At 64.7% G+C, this 26879-nt stretch overlaps 1 protein-coding gene across 13 annotated transcripts in view; it reads left to right on the forward strand.

Annotated features, from left to right (window-relative positions):
* The first annotated feature begins 5342 nt into the window (after window positions 1-5342).
* The window catches only part of MEF2D (myocyte enhancer factor 2D), a 68667-nt gene continuing 47130 nt past the window's right edge, over window positions 5343-26879 (forward strand). For 3 of the 13 annotated variants that reach the window (XM_066986220.1, XM_066986221.1, XM_066986224.1), the window contains exon 1: window positions 10949-11074. The gene's annotated coding sequence lies outside the window, so the exon portion shown is untranslated. Of the gene's footprint in view, window positions 5422-9897; window positions 10033-10948; window positions 11075-11854; window positions 12131-13756; window positions 13857-20826; window positions 20893-26879 lie in introns of those variants that run through there. The other 10 variants (XM_066986213.1, XM_066986222.1, XM_066986223.1 and 7 more) reach the window with 8 other exon arrangements.

Below are 26879 nucleotides of genomic sequence, written 5' to 3' on the forward strand. Positions count from 1 at the left end.
GCAGGGCTCGCAGCGGGGCCTGGGCACGGACGAGTGGGGCCGGATCCCCCCCCTGAAAGAGTTGGGGGGGGAAAAAAACCCATTTGGGGCCCCGCACCGCTGCAGGGAGCTCGGGGACGACGCCGTGCTCCTGCCCGGGGGTAAGCCCACACCCCCCTGCAGGCCGAGGAATCCCCAGCCCCGAAACTCGCCTCCCCACCCCATTTTTCTCCCGCTCACACCCTCGGGTTTTGGTCTCGGGGAGACGTCAGCCCAAGGCTGTCGCCGCACCCTGCACCGGGGAGGGGACGCTGGGGGACGTCCTGGGCCCCAGCAGCTCAGGATTCACCCCGCTGCTCTGCGTGGTTGTGCCGGGGCAGAGCCCCTCTCTGTGCCCGCAGGGATTTGTCCTCCTGCTGCGGGGGGACCCGGACCCACCGCTGTCCCTGGGGGGCTTGGGTGGCGTCTGCACGCCTGGGGCTGCGAGCGGGGGGGCTCAGCGCCCTTTCCCTCTCGGACTTGGGAAGGGGACCTCGAAGCCCGTTGGCCTCGAGATCGTGCGGAGAGATTTTTCCTGCTCCCGATCGCAGCGATTTTGATCCTCGCGGGTGTTTTTTGCCCCTTCCCAGCGCGGTGCTGGGGGGGGGGGGGGGGGAAGGTGGCTGCGCACCCAAGGGGCTTCGTGGCTGCCTGGGCGCTGCGGTGTCTCCGCTGCCCCGAATCGCAGGCGGGGTGCAGGGCCACGAGGTGTGCCCCCGCTTGGTGCCAAGAGGCACGTGAGCCCTTGCCAGACCCGCAAACCCCCGGGGGGGCTGGAGCTGCAGCCTGGCAGCAGAGCAGCGTCCGTGCGGCCCCGGCCGCCCTTGGTCCTGCTCGCCCCCGCTCTGCTCCCCAGCTGGTGATGCCTCGGCCCCGCGGGGGGCACAAAAGGGATGAGCTGGGGCAGCAAAATGCCTGGCTCCTTGGCTGACCCTCCCCGTTGGCAGGATCAGGCTCACGGGGAGCACGCGCATCCTCGGGGCGCGCAGGCAGCGAGGGCACTGGGGCAGTTTTTGCTCCCCGGGGCCGGGGGGAGCGGGGCGATGCTGGGGTTTTTCCACCTGTTGGTGCTGGTTTTTGGGGCCGGGGGCTCGCTGCCCCTCGCTGCAACCCCCCCCCCCCCCCCCCCAAGCATCCAGGCTCCCTCGTTAGCCTGACCCCTGATTACACTCGGCAGGCTCTGCATCGCTGCCGTTGCTCCGGCAACGTGTCGTCGCCACGGCAACCGTGACAACCTTATGTTCATTAATTTAAAAAGGTTCACGGTGTAACAAATGAAAGAGTTAGAAGCTTGTCAGGGTGTTAAGGAGCAGGGGCTGACAACTCGCGGTGCCGCCGAGCCCCCCCCCCCCCTCCTCCTCCGGCCCCCCAGGGTGCCTGCGGGGTTCGGAGCATCCCGGTGGTGGCACCCGGTGGCCTCGTGCTGAGGTCGGGTTTGGTGCTCGATCGGAGGGCGCGGGGCCGGGGTCACCCCAGCGTCCTTCCCCAGGGGGATTGGCAGCATTTCTCATCGCCTGCAGGCATTCGCACGCCACCTGTAGCACCTCGGCGTCCGTGGCGGTGACGCCGCTGTCGTTGCACCCGGCAGGGCTGAGGGCGAGCAGACCGAATGCGGGACGATTTACTGCGATTGATTTCCCCTTTCCTTAGGGAAAAACCACGGGCGGCATCACCGACACCCACCGCGGCGCCCCGTGCCCTCGGCTGGTGGAGTTAACGCCAGCAGCTGGGGTAAATCGGGGCTTTCCTTGAAGCCCCCGCACCGGGTTCCTGGCCGGGTCTGCGGAGGTGCCGCTGAGCCGGGGCTACCAACCCGTGCCGGGGGTTGCCCGTCGCGTGCCTGCCTCTTACTTCATTAAGGGTTATTTTGGCCGAAATCTCCGCAGCCGTCCAGTTGACCACAGCACTTTCATCTCCAAGAAAGGCCGTCCTCTCTTTGGCTTTTTGTAAGCGGAAACATGAAAGGAACCGCTTTAAAAAAAAAAAATAATAAAATCTGCCGTTGAGATTGCATGGGGTGAGCTGAGAATAAGGTCACTTTTCAGCAAGGGAAGTGCCGTTTTGGTTAAAAATAAAAAGGGGGAGTTGCAGGGCTGCATCCGTAGCTGGTGGAAGCCAGCAGTGGGGTTGTGCTGCCTTTGGCTGGCTTGGCCCTGGGGCTTCCCAGTGCCGAAACGGGGAGCGAGAGGGTTTGGAGGGTTCGTGTTGTGCCCGGGGAGCCTTGCATGGGTCCCTGAGCAGGTGGGGACGCTGCGGGACAACGCAGGGGGTGCGTGGCGTGTGTCGGGCTCTGCTCTGAAGGTCGGCACCCCGTGTCCATCCATCGGGGCTGAGCAAACCCCATCGGCAGCAGTGGAAAGAAGAATTTGGTGAGCACCCGCGGGTGCTCGTCTCATCTTCGAGAGCTCCTTCAAACCCTTTCTCAATAATTAAACAAGCAAAGCCTAAAAATAGTGCTGAGCTCTACTATATGTGGCAGGATAATTTAAGGGGAGAGCAGGGAACAAAATGTCCTCGCTGTCCTAACCTCCCCCTGGCACCGGCCCCTCGTGGTGACTCGATGGGAGCGGGGACCGTGCCGGTGGGGAGCTGGATACCCCGTGGGGCACCGGGGCTTTGGGGAGTTTTCTTCTGCAGAAGAGGCTCCGGCAGCACTTCTGGCGTCGTGCTGGGGCTGGGAAGGGCACGGCTGGGGGTCCCACGCTGCCGCAAGGAAGGGGCGCGCGTTTGGGCACCCATCCCAGCTCCAAGGCTTCTCCACCTGGGCACCCACAGGTGGTCCCCAAAAGAGGCTGGTGGCCCGGCCACCCGGCCCACGGTCACGTCTGCCTGGGAGTAGCATCCCCCGGTGTGGCAGCCTGAGCCTTCAATCCCCGCTCTCCCGAGCCCTTGCTTATCTTCAAAGCTCTCCAGCAGGCGAGCAGGTCTGCGGCGGAGCAGATAAGCGCGTGGCTGGGAGGTGATGCTCTGCTCCAGCCTCTGCTCGCGGGGAGAGGGCTGGGGGGAGGCAGGGGGCTGGGGGCTCAGCTCCTTGGGGTGCCGCACTGTCCCTCCAGGGAGGGTTTATGCTCACCTATCCCCTTGCGAGGAGCAAACTGGGCCAGAAGGAGCAAACTGGGGCTCGGTTTCAGCCACTGGGTGGCTGAATCGGGGGTCCCTGCAGCCAGGGACGTGGCTGGGTCCCAAAAGACGGGGGCGAAGGACGAGAGGGAGCACCCGAGCAGGGGCAGGGCAGGGCGAGAGATGCAACATGGCCGTTCAGAGAGCAAAATTAATTCCTCGGGCAGAAGGAGCTGGGGGGCAGCGCCGCTGGGCCGGGCGCCCTGCGAGCCCTCGGTAAGCCCTTCGGGAACGGGGCGCTGGGATCCCTGGCGAGAGCGAGCGGGGAAAGGGAGCAGGAAGGGACGCAGCACCAGGGCAGGATGAGGGCTCCTGTGCGGGGTACCCCGGGACCGTGGCCTCGAGGATCTCCCCGGCATCCTGTGGCCGTGAGCGGCTTGGCGCCCCGTTGCATAACTGGGAGAAGCGCCGGGTGGCCGCCGGCCAGCCCTTGGCATTAGCGCGGAGCCCAGGGCACCGGGAGGCGAGTGCGGATTACACGGGGAGGAGGCGATGGGATCAAGTGAGCAGCGGCGAGGGCAGCTGGGCTGGGGGGGCTCGTGCTGATTCTGGCCTCTTGCCCCCCTCCGTTTGTGCGAAATGGGGGCAAAGCGGGGCGGTGCAGGGCCCCCGGGTCCCTCTGTGCCCCCCAGTGCGGCGCAGGAGCGGGGCCGGGAGGCTGCTTCGAGCTGCGGCTGATAAGGACCTCGCCCAGGAGAGCTCGCGCAGGTTGGACTGGCTGGGTGATGGGAAGGAGCCGGGCCCTGTCATTAGGGCCGGGCGTGCAGGCAGGAATTGCAGGCTCCGGGGAGGGTCTGGGTCTCGTTGTAGGGGGTGTGGAGACCGCCGCGTGCGGCGACGGTGTCCTGGGTGCGGAAAGCCAGAGGCCCGACTCTGAGCCCGGCTTTCTGCAGGCTGCAGAGCTGCTCTGCGTCTCCAACTCTGATTCAGCAAGACATTAACGCATGCAACTTTGGGGAGTTCCTTGAAATTGGGCTGCTCCTGATCAGCAGCTACTCCCACACACCAAGGCTGCGCGCTCGCTCGGGGAGCCTGCTGGGGCCGTACGCTGCCGGCTGCTTCCCTCGCTCCGTGCGCCAGAAAAGGGAGAGCAGAGCTGCGATTTCGTGCCTGGGAAGGGAAAGGAGAGATCCAGCTAACGTGAATTTGCAAAGACGCCCCGTGGTTTTGGTTCCGAGATAGCTGTTTTCGCAGCCGTGTTCAGCCGATAAGCTGCGTGCTGGGCTTAACCCTCGGGGGTGCTAAAAGAGGCCTCTTGCCAAGAAATCCCGCAGCAGCGGGCGCTGGATCTCGCTGCGCCTGCAGGATCTGCCCCCGGCACCGCTCTCGTCCTGGGTGGAAACCTCTGGAGCAGCCCCGCCGGGGCTGAGCTCGCCCCAGGGGGAGTTCGGTGTCTGCAGCAGCCCTCGGGTGCCGCAAACGGGGGGCTGGCGTGGGGAGCACCCCACGTGTGCCCTCTGCGTGCCCTGGAAGGGGGCCTGGGGACGTGGCTGGGGCCAGCCCTGGGACAGGGGTGGCCTCGCTTCTGTCCCCTCTGGAGGTGTCCCCTGGGGGCCACTTGTGGGCAGAGCGCTGGGGGCCCTGACTCAGCTCCTCTGCCGGCCGCAGACGGTCTGCGGGAGCGGGCAGGACGCTGAGGGTGGCTGCCTTCGGCAGCTCACTGGTTTTGTCGCTTTTTCTCTGCTGGTGGCTCCCGTTTGAGGGCTCGCCGCGGTGGTTCCCGCTCCCCCATCCATCTGCGCATGAAACCAAAGCACTGGGCAGCTCTGGCTGCAAGCTGGGGCTCGGGTCCTCGCGGGGGGCGATGCATTGGGGGTGAGTTTGTGCCCTGGGAAAGTGCCTGGGGAGGCAAAAGCAGCCGGAGCTGCGGGGAGGGCAGCGCACGGGGGCAGCTTTGCACCAAAAGCTGGGGCTGAGCCAAGGATCTCTGTCCCAACGCCGGTGGCACGCGGCCGCCGTGCCGGGAGAGGGCAGCTGGGCACGCAGCGCCCGCTCCAGCTCCCGTGGGCTGAGGAGCCGGGCGAATCCCGTTTGAAGGCAAAAGGTTACGGCTGGGAAGGAAGCAATCATAAAGCAAACACCGCGGCGTTCTCCAACCGCACGCGGATTTGGTGCAATAAATAGAAGGGAAGAGCCAAAAATAGACGCGGGGTTGTAGGGCTGACACGGAGAGGAAGCGGAGCTGGGACGGGCTGGGGGGCTGCTCTCCCACCCACCCCGAAGCCCTGAGTCACGGGTGAGCCGACGTCCTTCGGTGTAAGACAATATCCCGGGGCAGAAACGGTGAGTGGGCCTCGGGGCGAGCACACGAGACCTCGCAAAGCTTCTTGCAACCCGTGGCCGAGTCCCCGCACGGCACCCCGCGTCCCAGCCCTTGCAAAGCTCCCCGCTCGTGCCCCCCCCCCCCCCCCCAGCCCCAGTCCCCAGGGGTGCGCAACCCTTGGGACCCAGCCGAGCCGCACCTTGGGTTCAGCACATGCGAAGCGCAGATGTAAAGGCAAAAGGACTGGCCGGGGGCCAAGCGGGGAGGGGAAAAAAAAAAAAAAGAAAAAAAATGTAAAAAAAAAAAAAAACCACCATGAATCTGGCTCCGGGTTTTGGAGCCAGGGCTGCGAGCTTGCACTTCGAGCGCAAACCGGCCTCCTGCGCTCCTGGCCCCTGCTCGGGGCTCGGTTTGGAGAGCGGCGGGGAGGAGAGAGGATGCGGGCGCAGACCTGGAAGCAAAATGTTTACACGCTCCCATGCAAGCCTTGCTACGGGGGGGAGAGCAGCCTCCTCGCGCCCCGTCCCGTGCGCTTTGCCCTGGGGAACCCCCTCCCAGCAGGGCTGCGGGGTACTGGGAGGGGAGGGGGGAGATGTGGGGCGCAGAGGGGTTTTGGGGGGGTGGCCCCCCTGCGGGGCACCCCGCTGCCGGGGCGCGCAGCTGGAGCCGTGGCGTGGCCCTGCCGCTTTAAACCTGCCTCTCCCACGTGCTGTCTGGTTGTGCTGGAGACGGTGACGCAGGCAGGACGTCAATGGAGGCTGTGGGAGAATTTAGCCTGGGAGAGGAAAGGGGGGGGGGCAGGGAGGGAGGGAGCGGGGCGGGCTGGGGGCCTGGGCAGGAGGCCCCTGGCACCAGCCAAGCGGGGCCCCCCAGCTCCCCCGAGCATCCCTTTGTGCGCCATCCCCCCCTCCCCGGACCCCCCTCTCCGGCAAACGCGGCCGCCCTCGGCTGCGGGGGGCAAATAATCCGCTCGGGCGCACCCCTGCTGGGGGGGGGCACGTGAAGGTGAAGGTGACGCTTCCTCCCTGCCCGCACGTCCCCGACCCGTTGTCACCGCACGTGTGCCACCCTCACCCTGCCGATCTGCGGGGCGGGCGCTGGCCGGGCACCGGGAGAGAGGTCGCTGCAAGGAGCGGGGCTGGATGTGCCCCCCGGGGATGGCGTTTGTGCCCCCCGGGGATGGCGTTTGTGCCCCCCGGGGATGGCGTTTGTGTCCCCCAGGGATGGTGTTTGTGTCTCCAAAATGGGCTGCGCCACCTGCGCCTCTCCGTCCTGAGCTGTGGGGCTGGTGGGATGCCAGCATCCCCTTCCCTTCTTTTAGGGTCTGTAGCATCCCGAGGGCTCCGGTGTTAATGGGGTCGAGCTGGCGGTGGCACGTCTGCGCAGCCGCAGATTTGGGTTTCCCACCGCGTCCACCCGCTCTTTGTAACCGCCAAAGCAGTGTCCCCAAAACCGGCATGGGAGCTCTGCTCCTGCTTGGTCTAGAGGAGGCTGAAATGGAGGCAAGGAGATATCGAGAGCTGCAGCCAGGGGAGCAGAGATCCCACAGCTCCTCCAAGCACGGGACTGGTGGCGTTGGCCTCTTGGCCCACTGGGTGGGTGCTGGATTTGCCCCGGGCTGGTGTGGTCCTGGTGCAAGTGAACGTCCCCCATGCGCTGTGTCCCGGTGCCAGTGGGGTTTTGCCGGCCCCAAAACAGCACCGGTCCCACGGGGGACAAGGAGGATCCTGGTTTCCTCGTCTCCATCCCAGCAGCAACCCCTGGAGCGAGACCGGGGCAAGCGAGCGGGGTGCTGGGGGCAGGCACACAGGGCCGGGTCCCCTGTGCAGCCCTGGCGGAGCCACCCGCGGGTGCCAGCGCTGGGAAGCCGTGTGTCCGCTGGTCCCGCTGGCTTTCCGTGCCACGCAGCCACCAGCAGAAGCTGCGTGCGGTGCGTGAAAGGAGCAAATGTTTTTCACGCTTCAGGATTTTGGGGTGTTTTTTCTTTTTTTTTTTTAATAGCCTGACTTGCAGAGGGTGTAGGTGGCTGCGTATCTTTGCAGACCCAGGAGTCCTCCTCCCTCCTACCCGCTGGCATAGGGCAAGGGAAAGCAATTTCCACTGTCAAGAGGCTGCGTACCAGCTGTACGAAACGATCAGCCTGGTGTGGGAAGGGAGTTACTCAGCATTCGGTTCCCAAGAGAAAAAAAAACGCAGCCCGAACCGACTTTCCAAAATACTTTGAGGTTCATAGTACTGTTCTCGTCTTCGCCTCATAAATATCCTGGGCTGGATGCTTCCCGCGTTTCCACCAGCATCTCATGGAGTGGCACTGGAGCTCGGCTGGTGCACATTATTATGACTATTTTTATTTTTTATTCCTTTGGATACGCGATCTCAGTTGATTGGAAAACAAACCCCAGAGAATCCTTGAGGAAAGGCTGCAAACAGCTCTTGGTGGGATGACTAATCCCATCTCTATCTAATCCAACAGGGCGCTAAAAATAGCGCTATTTCTAACAATAAATATAATAAAATAACTCACTGACAACAAACAGCCCCAAAAAGCCAAACACAGAGAAAAGTCCACTGGAAATGTGTATGGCGATGTGGGAAGGAGCCAGCAGGGAACTGTGTCACTGAGCCGGATGGGTGGGGACGGCACGGGTGCTCGTACCCGTCACCTTGATGGAGATTTCTGAGTCTTTGATTAGTTTGTCCCAAATTAAGGCAGCGTAAAGCTTCTTGTTGGCCATGGGGATGGCACAGAGCAGGGCCCCGATGTGCTGCTCGGTGCCTGAGCAAAGATTAGAGGTCGGCAGCTTCCTCGGGCTATTAACTCGCTAATTAATGGCTGGGTTTGCCCGGTGTAGGGCCACGCGCTGGCACAGGGGGCACGCACTGGTGCCGGTCCCGTCCCGCTGCAGCCCTGCCACCAGCCTGGTGTGCCCGATATCCCCAAGGGCCCCCCAGCCTGAGCCCCTTTTCCTGGCCGCGTTCACCCCTCGGTTCCTCGTCAGCCTCTCTCCCTGCCCGCCAGCCTCCCCGAGCCGCTCTCGCCACGTGCGTTGTATAATTCAACGCCTACTCTCCATGCACCGGGAGCCTCCTCCCGTGCCCAGCGCGTTGCAAAACGTCCCCGCACCGCACGCTCGTCCCCCTTGTCTGAGTCACCGGGGGCCTTTCCCTGCCTGGAACGGGATGGGGTGCGAGGAAGAGCCGGCTGGCAGGTGCTGGTCAGTGGGTACAGGTGGGAGGCCAAGCGCACCCGTTTTTTGTGGTGTTCCAGCTGGGTGCAACCCGATGGGGCTGGGACGTCCCCGTCACTGGTCCCTCGTGCAGGGAGAGCAGCCTCGCAGACCCTTCACGGTGTGGGTGACGGAGACGCAGCCACCACTGCTTCTGCATCCCCGTCCTCGGGGGCTTTGGGCTCCCATGGGACCCGTGCCAGCTCCATGCCTCCCGTTACAGGCGGGTGGGCTGCGAGCCTGCTGGTCGGGGGGCCATAAAACATTTCCCGTGGCGCTGCCGACCCCCAGCGCAAGCCTGCTTCCTCTGGGCACTCGATGAGCGGAGAAAAGTCCCATGCCAGCTCGATTTATATTTTCACAGAATCCTAGAGTCATTAGGGTTGGAAAAGCCCTCCAACCACCCCCCCTACCACCAATGTCACCCACTAAACCATGTCCCCAAGCACCACGTCCAACCTTTCCTCGAACACCCCCAGGGACGGAGACTCCACCACCTCCCTGGGCAATGCCTGACCGGCTCTTTCTGAGAAATGTCTCCTCATTTCCAACCCGAACCTCCCCTGGATTTTTGCGCGATCTCCATTCAAATCCTTCCGCTTCCAACAGGCGTTTCATTTTTGGACCAATTCTGACGACATAACGCTTCAGCAATTTAAAAACGTGTTCAGAAATGTTCCTTGTCCTTTAGGGTAGGGATATTACGATGGGGCTGGGCGCTGAACCGAGGCCTTCTGAGGGGCCGTGGGTCGTGCTATGAGGGGTCTGGGCACTGAACCGAGCCCCTCCGAGCGACCACCCCAGTACATACGGGGCTGCGGGTCATGCCTACGACAGGTCTGGGCACCGAACCGAGCCCAAGTGGCCACCCCAGCCAACACGGGGCTGCGGGTGGTACCCACAGTGGGGCTGAGCACCAAACCTTGCCCCTCCGAGTGCCCACCCCAGCACACACACGGGGCCGTGGGTCATACCCACGACGGTGCCGGACCCCAAACCGAGCCCCTCCGAGTGCCCGCTCCCCCACCCCACATCCCCATTTTCGTGCAGCTTTAGCAACCCCCCCCCCCACAACCCTCCCCCCCCGGCAGCCACCCCATCCCCACAACCCCAAACACCCCGCTGGAAACCGGGCCGTGGGGCAACAGAAACCCCCGGGAAGGGCCCAGAACCGCCCCCCCCCCCCGGGAAGGGGCCGGGGCTGCGGCGGGGACCCCCCCCGTGAGGGGAGAAGCGGAGCCGGGCCCAGGCCGGGGCCTGCGGCTCCCTCCCGGCCGCGGCCATTTGCTCCCGCCCCGCCCCGCCGCCGGGGCTGGGCCGGGCCCGGCCATGGTCGCTCCCCGCCGGCAGCGCCGCAGCCCCGGGAGGCGGCTCCGCCAGGCCCCGCTCCGCTCGGCGCTCGAGGTAGGGTCCCGCCGCCGCTCCGTTTACTTTTCAGACGTGTTTTTTCTTTTTTTTTTTTTTTAGGCGTTTTGTACGTCTTTTTTTTTTTTTTTTTTTTGCAACGGCTCCGCCGGGTTTTGGCGTTACTTCCGAGAAAGGCGGCCCCGTGCCGAGCAGCTGGAGAGTGGGGGGGGAGTTGGCAGCACCCTCCCAGTCCCCCTAAAACCCCCCTATCCCCCTAAACCCCCCCCAATACCCCTAAACTCCCCCCATCCCCCTACTCCCCAGTCCCCCTACCCCCCCAGTCTCCCTAAACCCTCCCTAACCCCCCCAAATTTCCCTAATCCCCCCATCCCCCTAACACCCCCTCAACCCCCATAAACCCACCCCAACCCCCGTAACCCCCCCAGTCCCCCTAAAACCCCCCAAAGTCCCCTAAACCCCCCCACCCCGATAAAACCCCTCCAATCCCCTAGACCCCTACCAATTCCCCCTAACCCCCCCAGTCCCCCTAAACCCCCCCAATCTCCTTAACCCCCCCCAATCCCCTAGACCCCCCCAATCCCCTAGAACCCCCCAATTCCCCTTAACCCCCCCCAGTCCCCCTAACCCCCCCCAGTCCCCCTAACCCCCCCCAGTCCCCCTAACCCCCCCAGTCCCCCTAACCCCCCCCAGTCCCCCTAACCACCCCCCACCCCCCCGATCTCCCTAACCCCCCCCATCCCCCTAACTCCTCCCTCCCCCCAACCCCCGTTTCCCCCCCCAACCCCCCTATACCCCCCCCAAACCCCCCCAAATCCTCCCCCTTCCCCCCCCCCACCCCCCAGCCCCTCGGTGCCGCCCCGAGGCGGCGGCGATGGGCGGCGGAGCCGAGCCGAGCCGAGCCGTGCCGGCGGGGGCGGAGAAGCAGCACATCCTTCCCCCCCCCCCCTTCTCTCCCCCCCCCAACACGCCGCCCCGTTCCCCCCCCCGCCGCTTCAAAACAAACCAAAATGGTGCAGAGGTGAAGGAGGGAGCGAGAGGGAGGAAGGGGAAGAGGTGGCGCTGAGCGGCGGGGGGCCAGGTGAGAGGCGCCGGGGGGGGGCTCGCCCCGCTATTTAGGGGGGGGGGGGGGGGGCTGCATGGCTTGGGGGGGGGGGGGGGGCGAGCTGGCAGCCCCCCTCAAAACCCTACCGCGACCCTACAGCCGCCCCCCCCCCCCCCCGGTTCCTTATGCGGGGCCGCAACGTTTGGGGGTGCTTCGGGGTAGGGGGGGGATCGGGGAAACGGGGGCGATGCTGAGGGTGTTGGGGGGGGGGGGGTCCGGGGGGGGGCCCGCTGCGGGGCTGTGAGTGGCAAGGGCAGCTTTTCGGAGGAGCCGGCGGTAAATGGAGCCGCGGAGCTTCCATTGCCTTGGCCGCTTGCCGGCCCGGAGCTGACAGCTGGGATTGTTTGTTCCTGCGGGGGGCCCGGGGGGGGCTCAGCACCGCCGCCGCTGCCATTTGCGGGGCCGCGGCTGGGGGGGGGGCACGAAGACCCCCCCCCCCCCCCAACCCTCTCCGCTCGCCTCTCGCCGCTGCCGGCTCCGCGGGTCCGGGGGGGGGGCTGGCGATGGAGGACGGGGCCTCCATCGGCCCTTCGGCCTCCCCTCGCCCTCCGCCGGGCTCCTTCCCAGCAGCTTGACCCCCCCCCCAGCTTTGTCGTCGCCTTTTTTTAATTTTCATTTTTATATTTTTTAATATTTATTATTCCATCCCCCCCCCCCCCCCGGCACACACCCGCAGCCTCCTTCCCCGTCCCAGAGCCCCCGGCCACGAATTGGGGTGTCCCCTCCTGCCCCCCCCCCACCATGACACCCCAGCAGCCCCCCAGGCCGGGCTGCCGCAAATCCCCCGGGCGAGCCGCCTGCCCCCTTCTCCCCCCCCCGTTTCCCGGGGGGGGGCCTGATCCTGCCCCTCCGAAACCTCTGAGGTTTTAGGGCACCCACGTGGGGTTTTAGGGCCGGCGGTGCTCCGCCGAGCTGGACCCGGGGTCGCCAGCCCCAAACCTCGCTGGGGACGGGGCCGTGCCTGCGGGCTGGGACCCCCGCGTCCCCCCCCCCCCCACCCCCCAGGCGAGGAGCAGCGGTTTTTGGGTGCAGGTAAGGTCGATTCTCGCTATTTTCTTTCCTTCCCCGGGCCGGTTCGGTGCCGGCAGCCTCAGCCCGGGGAGCGCACGAGCTCCGGCGGCCCCGGGGCAGCGCCGGTTGAGGGCGGCGGGCGGTGGGGAGCGCTGCCGGCGGGCTCCTGAAGGTCACGGACCTCTGGAAGGGCCCTCGCGGCTTTTCCTTTTTCCTCCCTCCTCCCCGTGCCCTTCAAATTCTGCAGTTGTCATGGCTTTGCCAGGCTGAGGCATCCGCACTTGTGCCGGGCTGGGAGCAGGTGGTTGGCGGCCCCGCGGGGGCCGCTGCTCGGGGACGGCGCCGCGCTCGGCCCCGCCGGGGCAAAAGCGGGCAGGGGGCTGCGGGGTTCGGGTTTTGGTGGCACGGGGCGGGCGGGGGGGGTCCTGCCGGGGAGGGATAAGAAGGGGTTTAACGGGGTCGAGGTGAGAGGCCTGGCCGCGAGAGGCTTGGCACCGCCGGGTGCTGCCTTTCGGCACGAGCCGCCCCGGGGCCACCCGCGCGTCCCCCTCGCTGCCCGCCTGCTCGGTCCGGCCGGGGGGCTTGGGGGGACCTCGGGGGGAGCGCCGGCTTTGTCACGGGGTGACCTTGGGCAAGTCCCTCGGCTTCCCTGCGGGGCCGTGCTGGGCCAGGCCGGGGTGGAGGGGGGGGCCGGTGCCCCCTCCCTGCTCGCACGGCGCTGGCCGCGGCGCTCGGTGGCGGGGTGGGGACGCGGCCGGTGCCGGGGTGGATTTTTTTCCCCCGGCTGCGCCGAGCGAAACGAGTGGGGCCTGATTCTCATTTCCCCCCCGGCCCTTTTAGCGCGACTCCGGCGACGTAAAGGAGCCTAAATATGGTCATAAACCGCATCCACTCCGAGGTCCCTCCGTGCTTCCAGGGCCGTGTAAAAGCGTCTTTGTGCACGGGGGAACAAAGCCCGAAGTGTCGAACGCGCGACCCGGTGGCCCCGGCCGCCCGGGAGGCCAGGTAGAGGCTGCGGCTCCTCGGCACGGCGAGGCCGACGCTCCCGGTCCTCGCTTGGGGCCCGCCAGGGTTTTGGCCGAAGGGGACGGCTCGGTGCCGGCTCCGCCGCAGGCATCCCCGCCTGGCCCTTTGCGTTTAGACCCCGAAACGTGTCAGGGGCAGCAATTTTCAAGGTTTTTTTTTTTTTTTTTTTTCCCCAAGCAGCCTCCGCCGGGAGCCGTGCGGCCGTGGCCGAGTCGCCGTGGCTGCCCCCTGTTTTGGGAGAGGAGGGATGTGCGTCGCCGGCGTCGCCCCTGTCCCCCAAATCCCCGTCCCCCAAAATCCCACCGGTGCACGTAGGTGCTGCGCGGCGCGGCCGTGGCGCCCGGGGTTTGGGAATGGAGCTGGCAGCGCCCCGTTAAATCCCCGGTGGGAGCCCGGGGGGGTGCGCACCCAGCTCATCCCAGCAAGGGCAGGGGCGAGCGGCCGCGGGCAGCGGCGTGGGCTGCCGCGTGGATGCTGGCTGAGCCTCGCCGTGCCGGACTTCCCCATCTGCAACCAGAGCTAAAAATATCCCCGTGCCTCGCCCCGTAGCCGTCCCATCTGTTCGGAGGGCGAGCTCCTCGGGCCGGGGACTCTTTCTTATTTTTTTTCTGGCTATTTTAGCGCTTCCTAGAGGCTGAGCTGCCCCGGAGTTCGGAGGTGAGCGGATTGCAGATGACAGTCCTTCCCCCCAGGAAGGCCGCGGCTGTAGCGACGAGCCGGGGTGAGTCGGAGCAGGGGCAGGGAGGAGCGGGGAGGACGAGGCACAGGCACGATCCCGCGCCCTCGGCCGCGAGCCGGGCACCCCGAGCCGCTCGTCCCCCCCGCGGCAGCAGGGACGAGGAGCCGGATCAGTCCCTGGCGCCGCCGCTTTTCCATCTGATGCTCCTCTCAAGGGGTTTTATTTATTTATCCCCCCCTTCCTCCTCCATCTTTTTCTTTCTTTTTTTTTCCTCTAATTAGAGAAGCTTTCAATAAAGAGCCGAAATTTGTTAATCATTTTGTTTGATCAGAGCTTAGGCAGTGCCGGAAGACCTCTAGCTTTTCCCTCTGCCTTGTTTGAGCAGCAGTTTGCTTTTGCTTTCAAGATGGATCTAGCCGTCTGCCTGCCAGCAGCTCTACCTTCGCCGAGCTGTCGCTTTTCATCTCGCACTCCACTTCTGTTTGCTTGCTTTTTTTTCTTTAATTTCTCCTTTCTCCTGCCCTCGCTCCTGGTGTCTCCCTGCTGTAGCTCCCCACCACTTGAGGAAAAAAAAAGGACGAGGGCTTGCATCGCTTAACCAAAAAAAGTGCCTGCGTGGAGCGAGGGCTTGTTAAATGCAGGGGAGATAGGTTCGGAGGGATTTATTCTGGGGGAGGGCCGGAGCTTTGCTTTCTCTTCAAAAAGCGGGGAGTGTCGAGAGAGTTTTCTGGGCAGCCCCGTCCCGTTTTTGCGCCCTTCCCGAGGGGGATGCGTGGCGGGGAGAGGCGCGCGCGGTGCCGGCCGTGGTGCAGAGGCAGCGGCGAGGCTGCTCCTTAACGCAGGAGGCACAGGGTGGCCCCAGAGCAGGTGAGTGCCTGAGCCCTTCGCCACCTGGGATGATTTTTTTGCAAGGGGGGGCTGCGTCCTGGCCCCCGGAGCTTGCAGGAAAACGTGACCCCCCCCTCCAGCAAGGGGGTGTCCCCCGGCGCCTCCAGCTCTGCTCCGACAGAAACGCTGCGGCCGCATCCTGCCCCCGCGTGCCCCAGCCTCGTCCCCTGCCTACCAGCGGGGATCCAAGCCCTGCGGCACGGTCCTGGGGGTGCGAGAGGAGGGGTCCCGTCCCCAAAACGCCCTGCGGCACGAGAGGTGCCTCGGCGCGAGCCGGTCGGGCCGGCCGGTGCTGCGTGGGGATGCGTCAGGCGGCGGCCACCACCCCGCGGGCACCGGGGCGCTGCGCGGTGAACTCGTGGCGGCGTGACGAGGACGAGCAGGGCACGGATCCGTTTGCGCAACGCCCGCTGAAACGCCGCTTCCCCCCCTCCTTTTTCCTCCGGCTCCTCCGTGCCTGCGCTCGGAGCATCGCCGCTCCGCGGGCTCGGCCGGCGCCGTGCGCTGGGCACCTGCCTTCCCAGCCCTCCTCGGTTTAATTAAACGGGGCTAATTGAAAGCCAGAGGTCCTCGCCGGCTGTGCCCCCGTGCCAGGGGGGCCTGTGGGGGGCTCGGGGGGACCCCGACGCCGAGGAAAGCCTGGCAGCGTGCCCCGGGCTGCTCTTGGGCATTGTGTGGCGCGGAATTGCAGCGCTCCCACCTCGCGCCTTGAGTCAGCGTTGTTTTGGGTTTGGGAAGGCGGTAATTAAATGACCTATTTAGGAGCAGGGAGGAAGAGAAGAGTCGGTTCTCTTTCCAGAACTTCAGTCAGCTCCCAGCCGGCGTCCTGGGCAAGGATCCTTTCCAGCAGGAGCAGCTGCCCGGCTGCCCCCTTCCAACGGGGCTGCTCGGGGAGCAGGGCGAGGGACGGCGTCCCACGCGGTGCCGGTGCCACGTCGGCACCTTTTGGAGGCACACGTGGCAAAGCCGCAGCTCCCGAACCTCCCCGCGTGCCAGCAGCAGTTGGTTTTGACACGGGTTTGAACCCGAGGGCAGGGGGCTGCCTCGTTCCCCGCTGGATGTAACGGGGGCAAACGTACGGCAGGAAATAGGGTGACGGTATAACAAGCTCCCCATCCCCTTGTGGGATTTTTTATTTTTATTTTTATTTTTTTTTCCAGTGGTTTTTGCCATATCGGCTGCCCCTTCCTGAGCGGCACGGGGTCCCATGGCACGGTTTGGCACGGCACGGTGCCGGGGTTGTCGCGGGATCGTGGGGCATTACCTGCCCGGGGCACACGGTACGGCTCAAAAGTGCCGCCGCTGGGGATAAGCAGGGGTTATAAATAGCCCTGGTTGAAACTTTTCATCTTCCTTTTTAAACGCGAGTGCCTTTTGGAACAGCGTGCCTCTTCTCCATCCTTTTGGAAGGTGTCCATTTTTATTTTTTTATTTTTTTTTTATTTTTAAGATGAAACGTTTTCGAAAGCGAGTTTTTCCTTTCCAATTATTGGAAGGCTTCAGGGGAAAAATTGCTAGGCGCCGTAGAAACAAATGCCCAGGAACTCGTCCCGTGTCGTGCAGGTGGGGAAGGGGTCGGGGCTTAAATTTGTTTTGATCGGTTTTCCTCCCAGCAGGAATCGATAATGCCAAGTGTTCCCCGGTCACTGAGGGTATCCCACCAAAGCCGTCAAAATCTGGGAGGGTGAAAAAGCAGGGCTTGCCGCAAACCTGCTGCGCTGAACTTGAGAAACGATGAAAAACGGGATGAATGGCTTCTGTTTGGTTAAAAAAAAAAAAAAAAGAAACATTTCTGTGTTTCTCTCTGGAATTTTTCAGTTGTAAAACCTGAAATCCTCCCCCACCCTGAGCAGTAACCTTGAGACACGGGGCCGTGGCAGAAGTTTCCACTGACAGGGAGGGGAAAAAAAAAAAAAAAAAAAAAGAAAAAGAAAAATGTGGACGAGTTATTTTGACCAGCTTGACTTTTTCTTTTTACGCTGCAGCCACCGAGAACATCCTGTCCTGTAATGGCGCTGATCCGGTGGTCTGCACCGAGCGCGGCGTCTTGGGACGGGGGACGAAACAAAACCCATTTGGGGCTGGGGCGAGGGGCTGCGGCAACAAATAACGAGGACCCGAGTCTGGTGTTTGGGGGCCTGGAGCTCAGGACCGAACCCCGGGGCTCAGGACCACTGCTCCTAGCAAGGGTCCCAGCGCAGGGCTCCGATTGCTGCGCCGCGGCACGGAGCCGGGCACGGATCCTGCCCCGGGAGCGTTTTGCGGGGCAGAGGAGGAGCGTGTGTCTGCGTAACCCTGGGGGAATCGGCGATGTTCTGCCCGCTGCCGTGCGTCGTGCCCGTCCTGCCTGCTGGTGGCTGCGAACTTTTTGACACCCGGGGCACCCTTTGGGTCCGTGTCGCCGCGTGAGCCGTGATCCCGGTGCCGGACAGCGGGTTCGAGCGGCTGAAATGGGGCGGGTTGTTAAAAATCCATCACTTGCACCTTCTTCCTTCCCAGGAGCGCGCCGAGGGCTCCCCGGGGAAGGTCCCTGCCCTTGAGAAAAGTCCGTGCTGGAGGCGAGCGTGCGCAGGTAGCGAGGAGACAAAGGCGAGGCGGCAGAGCCCAGGCACCTCGCGCTCCGCTCCGGTGTGCCGGCGAGGGGCACGGCGCTGTGCCGGGCTCCCCTCCAGTCACCTCCAGCTCGCGGGGTGCTCCTCGCCGACCCCAACCTCTGCTTTTGGGCACCAGCTCAGCTAGCAGCGAGCTGGAGGAGCCCCAGCTCCTGGGTTCGAGGCACCGATCAATCACGGAGCGGTCCCCAACCTTCCCTGCCTCGGCGCGGCCGCCCTTCCCACGCGCCCGCGACACGCCGCGGGGAAAACTAGCACCTCTCCGCTCGCTCGCTCCAAAATATCCCCAGCCCCGCGCGGAGCCGCTGCCAAGATCGCTCGCGGAGCCGTCGCTGCCTCTTGGCTTCGCAGAAATCCGCCGCCTCCCTCGGCGGTGGGGAGGCTGGGAGACGCGGAGCGCCGAGCCCCTGCGCTTTTTAAAATAGAAGCAGAACAAATGGTTGGAGCAGGATGCCGGTGGCGAAGGCAGCCAAGCCTCTTCCCGCGGCAGCTGGTGGCTGGTATGCTGCTTCTTGCTCCCTTCATCAATCCTCTCGATATAGCTGGCATTTTACTGCAGGGGGGAGAGAGGCATCTGTCTTCTGGGGCGGTGCCGGTGCCTCGGGGGCTTGGCGCGCTCCCCGCACACTCGCCTTGCGCCCGGGTTTGCGCGGCCGGGTTTTCAGCGGACCGTGGGGACGGCGAGGTCCCCGCACCGCCAGGGAGAAGGGCGTTGGGAGCAGCACGTGCGGTGCGGGCTCGCCGAGGGACTTGGTCCCGAAACAGCGACGTGCTGGGGCCCGGCCGCCAGCCCGTGTGGCCGCGGGTGAGCGCTGGGACGGGCGGCACCGTCCTCATCCTCCTGCGGGAGCTGCCTTCGCCTCCACCGGCTCGCCCTCGTGCCTCGGAGAGGTGCTCGGGGCGAGCAGCCCCGCGCCGTGCCCTGCGGGGACCGGGTTTGGTGCCTCAAGGACGAGGCTGGCTCCGGGAGCAAGGAGGAGAGGCCGAAGGGGCGAGGAGCGTTGACAGCCTCTCTGGTCCTCGCCGTCCCCGAGGCCAGGAGCGGCTGTGTATTTATCGAGCAGCATTTTGTGCGTCGCTGGGCGGCAAAGAGCGCTGCTCCGGCTGCGCTTGTGACTGGGAAGGTCGGGAGAGGCTCCCCGCGAGGGAGGACGTTCTTGCCTCGTCCTTTCCAGCAGCGAGGAGCAGGCCCGGCGAGCTCGGCATCCGCTCGCGTGACCTTCAGCGCCTTCTGCTTGGCAAGGGAGGAAGGCTGCTTTGCATGCGTTCTCGAGGCGATGCTACACATGTACAGAGCAAACGGGGGTCTTTTTGTGATGCAAATGCAGATTTGTTTTTAGCCTGGCTGAGATGAATACCTCCGGGGCTAAATACGGAGCTCGGGTCACTGCTCAAAGCAACCCCGGTGGCTCAGGGGCTGCCGGGTCAGCCGCGAGGGCTGGCGGCTTTGGGGTTTGGTTCCCGTTTGGGGACTGGAACAAAATGGTTCCTCCCGGAGGCCGTACGCCCCTTTCGGGGGCTCTGCCCCCATCCTGAGGCTGCGCACCAAGAGCAGGGTTTTTGCAGAGCGTCCCGTCACTGCTGCGCGCCACCAGCTGCCCTGCGCCCTGGCCACATTTCGGCCCCAACAGGCCGTGATTTTTAATCCAGGAGTGATTTTTTATCAACGTGTGGGACCCCCGGGTCTCCGTGCCCAGGACCTCGAGCCCCTCGCTGGGCGGCACCCGGCCACCCCAGCTCTGGCACGGGACCGGGGCCGGCTCCTGGGTGCCAGCACGGTGCCGGGTGCTGCGCACCAGAGCAGGGCGCCTCGTCCTCGCCTCCCCGCGTGGGCGAGCGCGGCGTGGGGCGCGCGGGGCGCGGCGTCCCCGGGGCTTTCGGGCTTCCTCTGGGACCCGCGAGCCCTCGCAGCGCAGGCAGCCCGCGGGTCATGGGCCGTTGGGCGGCGTTCGCGCGGAGCTGTTTGTGTGTCACCGTATTTTTATTTGTGAGCCTTTTCGGAAAGTTTGCATCACCGCCGGTGCCGCTTCAGTGCCCGGCGGTGGGGTTGGAAGGGGCGCGGGAGGGGAGATGGAAACGTGGTTTAAATCGGTTTGATTTTCCCATCCCTGCGTGGCAGCGGGGGCTTCAGGCTCCTGGCGTTTGGGTGCTGAAGCCCCCCTGGCACCAGCTCGGTTCCCGGCTGGTCGCAGGTCACCTCCCACCCTACAGCTCGCCGGCACCTGCCCAAGGGGTTGTTTGGGGCCCAAATCCCCAAGCTTGGAGCCGAGAGCACCCAGAGGTGTCTCCCGACCCCATAGAAGTGGGGAGCAGCTGCTGGGTTTGCCCTTGGGCGAGCTGGCGTCTCGAGTCCTGATGGGGATGGGATGGGATGGGATGGGATGCGATGGGATGGGATGCGATGGGATGGGATGCCACCCGTGACCCTGCTGCAAGGAGGCGGTGGCAAACGGAACCAGAAAGGCCCGGCCTCTCTTCCTGGCAAAACCCGGCTGCTTTTGGCACCCACTGGGTGCTGCAGCGCTGGACGGAGCTGGGGCTGCCCCAAAACAGGGCGTTGGGGCCTCGGGACCCCGCAGCCTGCTCTGCTCTGGGGAGCCTCCACCACCCTCCTGAGCCCTACGGGGTCGGCAGCTCCCCCGCTGCTGCCCCAACGGCACCCAAGGGTGGGCACCCTCCCGCCTGCGCCTGGACCTCTCCGCCTGCCCCTGCGGCAGGCTGCTTGCTTTTTCCCCTAAAAGCGTCCCCGGCGCAGCTCGTCCATATTTCAGCCTTCTTCTCCCCGCCGTTCTCGCGCTGAAGTCTATAATGCTGAAATTATAGCATCACCGCCGTTTCCCTGGCAACTCTCAGGGATGTATTTAAAAAAAAAAAAAGGACCAGAAGCCCTCCGAGGATTATGACTTCACCGAGGGATCAGGCTGGAGGGGAATCTGGGTCAGGCTTTTCTGCCAGCCTGTCCCCGGTAATTCCCGCCGCCGCCGCGGGGCAGAGCCGCCCTCGGCACCTTTGGGTGCCCCCGAGCACCGCGGGGTGGCCGTGACCCGGTCGGGGTGCCCTTGGCCGAGCTCCGTGGCCGTGCCGGAGCTGGAAAAAGGGGGACGTGGCGGCGACCCCATAGGGGGGACCCTCACGGAGGGAGCACAAACCTTCCCGTCCCGAAGCGCGCCGCGGCTGCAGGAACAGAGCCGCGCTCCCCGCCTCCCCACGGCTTGCGCATTGCAAGTTTTCTCTCTCATCCCCCAAAATAAACAGGACTTTTTTTTTTTTTTTTTCCCCCGTTTTTTTTTTTTTTCCTCCCTTTTTCCACACCCCCAGAGCCGCTGTTGCTGGTGGCAGGAAGCCCAGACTCCGTAGGAACTCAGCAATGCTGCAGATCCAAGCCCCGGCTGCCCTCTCGGTTTCGCAATCCTGGGGAAGGGTGGGGGGTGGGGGGGGGAGGAATAAAATGGGAGGGGATTTTATTTTTTTTTTTCTTTCTTTCTTTCTTTTTTTTTTTTTTTCTTTATTAGAGATTTATAGACTTTCCCACCAGTAGGGACAAGCAGCCTGGTGGAGCTGGGCGCCCAATTTCCTCAGTAAGTTTCCAACGCCGGGTTCGGTTCTCCGGCCGCGCGGCGGGCGGCGGCTTTGGGGCATCCTCGGGGGGCCGGGGTGGGGCGGGGGCATCGGGGCAGGGGGCTGCCGGCTTCTCCCCACCCCTTGAACCCCGCCGAGGCCCGGAGGGGATCGGCTCGGGTCAGCCCGAGCTGTCAAAATCGCCAAAATCGGATTGCCGGGTGCCTTCCCGCAGCGCGGGTGCCGTCGCCGCGTGGTGCCGAAGCCGCGGCGGGTGGGTTGCTTTTGGGGAGCGGCGGCGTCCGAGCGCCTCCTCGCCCTCCGCGGTGGCCGGGCGCAGGAGGGGGGTGCTGGCGGGGGTGTTCGGAGCGCTGTCACCGTCCCCAGGCCCCGTTTCGCCCAAGCGGGGCTGGCACGGGCAGGGCGCGAGGGCTGCGGGGCCGGATCCGGCCCGCGGGCAGGGCTCCCGCTGGGGAAAAATCCTCCCTCTTACTCAGAGGGTGGGATTGGAGCCCCGGCCGCTCGGGGCCGAGCATCCAGCGTGTAATGGGAGCGCTGGTTTTAACCGGTGGTCGCCGTGCTGTTTTTTTTTTTTTTTTTTTACTGCGTTTCGCATCTGGTTTTCTCGAACCGTTTCGGGCAGGGAGGGGACGGGGCCGCGTCGCCGCGAGATGCGATTAGATAAGGGCGAGGAGCCTGCGAGCAGAATCCCGGCCGGCTAATTATTTATACCTCCGCCTGCGTCACCAGTAAACAGCTGGAGCCGCTCCAAACATCTTCGTTTGATTTGTTTTGGTAGGCCCCGACGGGGATGTTTGTCCGATCCCCTGCCGGCCCTCCCCAGATCCCTCCTGGGCGCCTCGGTTCGGCGGCTCGCCCGCAATTTCGGGCTGGCTTCGAGAGGTGGCCCCGGCTGCCGGGACGCGGCCCCCCTTTTTTTTTTTTTTTTTTTTTTTTATTTCCACCCTTTTCCATTTCGGGGCATCGCCGCCGTTCGGGCACGTGCCCCAAAGCCCCGGCTCCTGGCTTGGATGGCGCGCGCGCACGCACGAGGCCGTCGGGCGGCCGCTTCTTGGGAGCCGAAAGTTTCTGGTGTTTGTGGTCGTAGGAGAAATGCGCCGGGCAAAACAAACAAAGAGCAACCCCCAGCGCGCTGCTGCTTTCTATTTTGGAAGCGCGGTGCCTTGCTTTCGGACGAGGCGGACTCCTGACCTTTGCGAGCGCGCGGTGCTGGCAGTCGCGCCGAGCTCTTTGAGGCGAGGGCTGACTCCTCGCTCCGTTTGCGCAGAGCCAAGAAATTAATATTAATAACTTTCCCTGAATGAGGGCTGAGTACCTGCTTCCCTGGGGCTCCTTGGAAGGCTCGGGGCTCGGGCGGATAACATCAGCAGTCATTACGGCCGGGGCCGGAGCATCGCGGCGCGCAGCTGGGATGCAGATGGAAGGGCTGGGTGTGGGAGGGGAGAGATCAAGGGAGCCACCGGCTCCGTTTTAGGGCGCCTTGGGCAGGGCTTTGCGACGCCACTCGCGATTTCGGTGCGCCGCCGTCCTTCTGCAGCCCCCCGTCCCCCTCTCGCGAGCCTCAGCCCCTAAAAGCCACCCCGAATCCGCAGCCCCTGGTGGAGGCCGCCTTTTGCAGGGGCTGAAATTTGGGGCTCGGAAGAACCCTCACCCATAAAACCCCCCAGCCGTCTCGCTGCTGCGCCCAGCCTTAATCTCTTTAAACTGCCTTTTGCTAATCCTTCATTAGGCTCTCGTGTGGAGCTCGTTATCCAGTTAGGGCTTCGAGCTGCTCGGGGCGTTATTTGGTGGAGCCGGGGTGGCACGGCTGGGGCCGAAAGCGCCCCTCCGGGATTTGGTGGGGGGGCGAGGAGGGACGCGAGTGGCACGGGGGCACCCCCTGTCCCCGTGTTCTCGCTGCGGGGCGTCATCGTGGCCGTCTCAATTCTTTGTCACCCCCTCCATCGCTCCCCGTGCCGTCGCGGTGCCGTGATGTGAAACGCGCCTGGAGTTTGGTTTGGTCGAGGCTGGGTGCTCCCGGGGGGGTGTTTCTGGGGGGCTGCAGCGGACCTGGGCTCAAAGGGAGAGGTGTGAGCGAGCTCGCCAGCGGTGCCACGGACGGCTCGCTGCTTCGGATGTGCCCCCAAGCCCTGCCCCTTGCTCCGAGCCTTAAATAGGGCATCGGGCAAGCGTGTGCCACAGGGCGGATTCCTTCCCCAGGGGGAGCAGCCGCCTTCCCGCGGGGAGTCTGGGGCCGGTGCCTGCTGCTCCGTCCCTGCTCCGTCCCTCCTCCCCGTGTCCCGTCCCCGAAATGCTCCGAGCTGGGGTCCGGGAGCTGCGCCGGGAGGGAGAAGAGCAGAGGGAGAAGAGCAGAGGTCCGCAGGCAGAGGGGCGGAAAGCGCGCCCGGGCGGATGATGGAGCGGGGCTGAGGAAGCTGCGATCTGCAAGGCACCGGGAGATGGTCTGCAGAGCGATTGCAGAAAGCAAAACAAAAACCACACACCCACACATTCCCACATGCGCATGCAAACAAGGAAGCGAGCATAAAAGGGATAAGCGAGCAGTCAGAGTTTAGGCTCAGTTTTATCTGGTTGAAAATGAAAAACCATTGCGGCGAGGGAGAGGGCTCCTGGCTTAATTTATTTATTTTTTTATTTCCCCCCCCGCCCCCCAAAAAAAAAACAACAAACATTTGGTGGGATTTCTTTCTCTCCCTGCTTCTCGTTTTGTCCTGGAGGTTGAGGAACGTGGCCCTGGAGAGGAGCTTCGGTGGCTGAAACGTCGCCGCCTCTGCCACCGCCTTCCTGCCCGACCTCTGCTGCTGGTGGATCCCGAGGGCACCGTGTCCACGCGTCCTCGTCCCCACCAGCCAAGCCGAGGTCCCTTGTCTCACCTCGACGGAAAGCAAAAAGCCCTAAAAATCACGAGAATAAGCCGGTGGTTCGGGCACGACGCCCGCCGTGGCGTTCCTTCGCCCGTTTTGCAGCTCGTGCTTGCGGGGCGCCGCGGGAGCGGCGAGAGGGGTCCGGCACCGCCCGGCTTAACGGGGTCTCCGCGGGGAACCCCAAACGCTGAAATTCCCGGCGTGCGGGTGATGGGATGGGCTTCGTGCGCCCGTGTGGCCGCCCGTGCCGCTGCGGTGCCCCTCGCCAGCCGATTTCCGCGGGGTCCCACGAGCGCCTCGCTCCCCCTTTTCCTGCGCTCTGCGTCGCGCTGGCTCCCTGCCACCGCGTGCTGCACGGTCCTGGAAAGAGGTCGCGGCTTTTCGGCGGTTCTTGGGAACGGAGCTGCCTCTGCAGCTGGGAAAGCAGCGCGGTTTCCAGGCCTATAAAGAAATAGGGCAAATGCAACCCGGCTGGGATTCGCGGGCAGCTTCGCCCCACCGCCGTGCTGGGGGCAGCGGATGGATGCCTCCGGGCGTCCGGGGTGAGATGCTGCCGGGTCCGGGGCTGGAAAAAGAAGGCAAATCCCATTCCTGGGTGTTTCTGATCCTTCGCACTCCTAAAACTTTCCATTTTCGTGCAGTCCCCGGGTGTTTCTGGGCCTTTGCACTCCTAAAACTTTCCATTTTCCTGCAGTTCCTGGGAGCTGCCTTTGCGGCGCGGTTTGCAGCCGGGTTAGGAGCAGGATCGCGTTTTTCTCCCACGAAGGAGGGAGCGGAGAGGGATGGGGGGGGGGGGGGGGTTCCTCCTCCCTCTGAGCCTTCCCGTGCCGAGCGGGGAAAACTCAAAGCGAGAAGAGTATTTTTAAAGTACAAAACTCCCTTCTTCATAAAACGGAGAGGCGGCAAGAGAGCAAAATCCCCTGCTGAAAAGTTTCCAGCCGCCCTGGTGTTGTGCCTCTAGCCTCGCACAGTAATTCTGAGAAAAAACTCGGGATAAATGCGAGCAGAGAGGGCCGGAGGGGAAGAGCGAGGGCTCAAGCCACGGGCCTGGCCGGGGCGGCGCGGCGCGTGCTGCAGCAGACGAACCCGCCTGCCCGTTCCAACGGGGAGATTAGCTACAAAAAAAAAATAAAAACCCCGAGATTACAAAGCAAACCGCTTTCCACTTGTTTTAATTGGCTCCTGGGCCGGGGAGCTTTTTCTCTCCCTCCCTTTTAAATCGGAAAGCTGTGATTTTCGCTTTAAATTACAGGACTTCGGAGCTGGGGCTTTAAGGGGGGAGAAAAAGCACCGAGGGTGCCGTGCTGTGAAGCCGAGCTTTGTGCCAGAGACCTTCCAGCTGTGACCAGAGGCCACAGAGGACGATTTTTGGGTGCCCAGTGCTGCCGTGGCCGAGCTCCCGCGGCTCTGGGGGCTGTGTTTGGGTGCCTGGAGGGGCCGAGGGGGGCAGCCGAGCCCCGTTTCCTACGGATCCGTGCTGCTGGGTTGGCTGGTTAACCAAATTACCCAGCGAGATCTTCTCTTTGCTCCGTAGGTGCCCACAAAAATCCCCCTTCTGCTTTCCCCTCGCGGCGGCGCGTGGCGGGGGCGGTGTGGGAGCCGGCGACGACGGCGCCGAGCGCGCCAGCGTTGCGCCGCACCTCGACGGCGAGCGGCGTCGTGATCCTGCCTTCAAAGAGAGGATTTCCAGCCCGGGGAAGAAGCAGGTGGAGGCCGGGAGCTGCCGTTGGGGTGGGCGTGGGATGGAGGTGCTGAAACCCCGGTGGGAATTCGTCCTCACCCCGTAGAGCGGACGCGGAGGCTCGCCGGCCCCGCCGTGCCCTGGGGAACCCGAGAGCCATTTGGGGGTTTGGACCCGCGGCGCGGGTACCCCTGGGGCTGGTTTCCTTCTCCGCTTGGGGGCAGCTGCTTGGCCCCCAGTTTTTCCTGGCTGGTTTTTGGATGCTCCCGCTATGTTTTGGGGGGACGAACAGGGTCAGGAGCGCGAGCCAGCGTTAGGTGCGCCCCTCCGAGGCATCCCGCGCCCGACCGCAGGCTCAATGAAGAATTTTTCCCTCCCGTGTGCGAGCAGGTTTAAAAACCCCTCTCGACTCCCAGCGTGGAGCCGAGCTGGGATTTTCCAGCCCGGGGGAGCGTGCGGGGGGTCCCCGCGCACGGCTCGTGCCCACCCTGCCTCCGTCCTCCCCCCGGTTTGCGAGGTGTCGGGGGACCACCGCAGGCGTTGGCCCCCTCCCAGCTCCCCCGCTGCGGCCGGAGGGTGCCGTACGCCCTGCCGTGTTTGTCGGGGCTCGGGCGAGCGTGTTTGTTTGGTTTCCATAGGGAGAGCAGGGCTGAGCCGCCCGGGGAGGCTGCGGCCGTGCAAAACCTCCCGGGGGGGCCGGCGGCTGCTGCTGCTGACTCAGGCGACAGCCGAATGCGGGCGGCGAGGGGTCCGGGCTCCTAATTATCCTCCTTTTTTCCCCCATCCTCCCTCCCGCCGCCGTCTCCGGTACGTGCCGGCACGCCGCCCCGGCCGGCCGCTCGCCCTGCCTCACCCGGTGGCCCTGGAGTTTGGACCCGATGAGCCGGGGCCGTGCCGAGCGGTGCTGGCGGGCGCGGGGTCACCCGGGGCTCGGCCCGTGCGTGGGGAAGGGCTGAGAGCTGGAAGGAGCCCGGCCCCAGTAGCCTGTGCCCCGCGGGTGCGTGCCGCGGTGTGGGGATGGTGCCTGGTGCGGGGATCCATGACCCGGGGGTGCGTGCCGCGGTGCACGGATGGGGCCCGGTGCCTGGATCCATGCCCCGTGGATGCGTCCCCTGGTGCGTGGATGGTGCCCAGTGCACGGATGGGGCCCTGGTGCGTGGATCTGTGATCCCCGTGGATGGTGCCCGGTGCGTGGATCCATGCCCTGGTACGTGGATCCGTGCCCTGTGGATGGTGCCCGGTGCATGGATGGTGCCCGGTGCGTGAATCCGTGCCCCGTGGATGCGTCCCCCGGTGCGTGGATACGTTTCCTGGCACCCTGGCTCGCTTGGGGGCATTTTGGACAGGGTCCTTTGCGCTGCCACCCGCCCGTCCCCGCGGTGCTGGCGCGGGCGCAGGACCACGCGGCACCTCCAGCACCACCGCGGCTCGCGGTGCAGCG

The sequence above is a fragment of the Anser cygnoides genome, chromosome 33 (assembly GCF_040182565.1).
Source record: "Anser cygnoides isolate HZ-2024a breed goose chromosome 33, Taihu_goose_T2T_genome, whole genome shotgun sequence".
NCBI classification, from domain to species: Eukaryota; Metazoa; Chordata; class Aves; order Anseriformes; family Anatidae; genus Anser; species Anser cygnoides.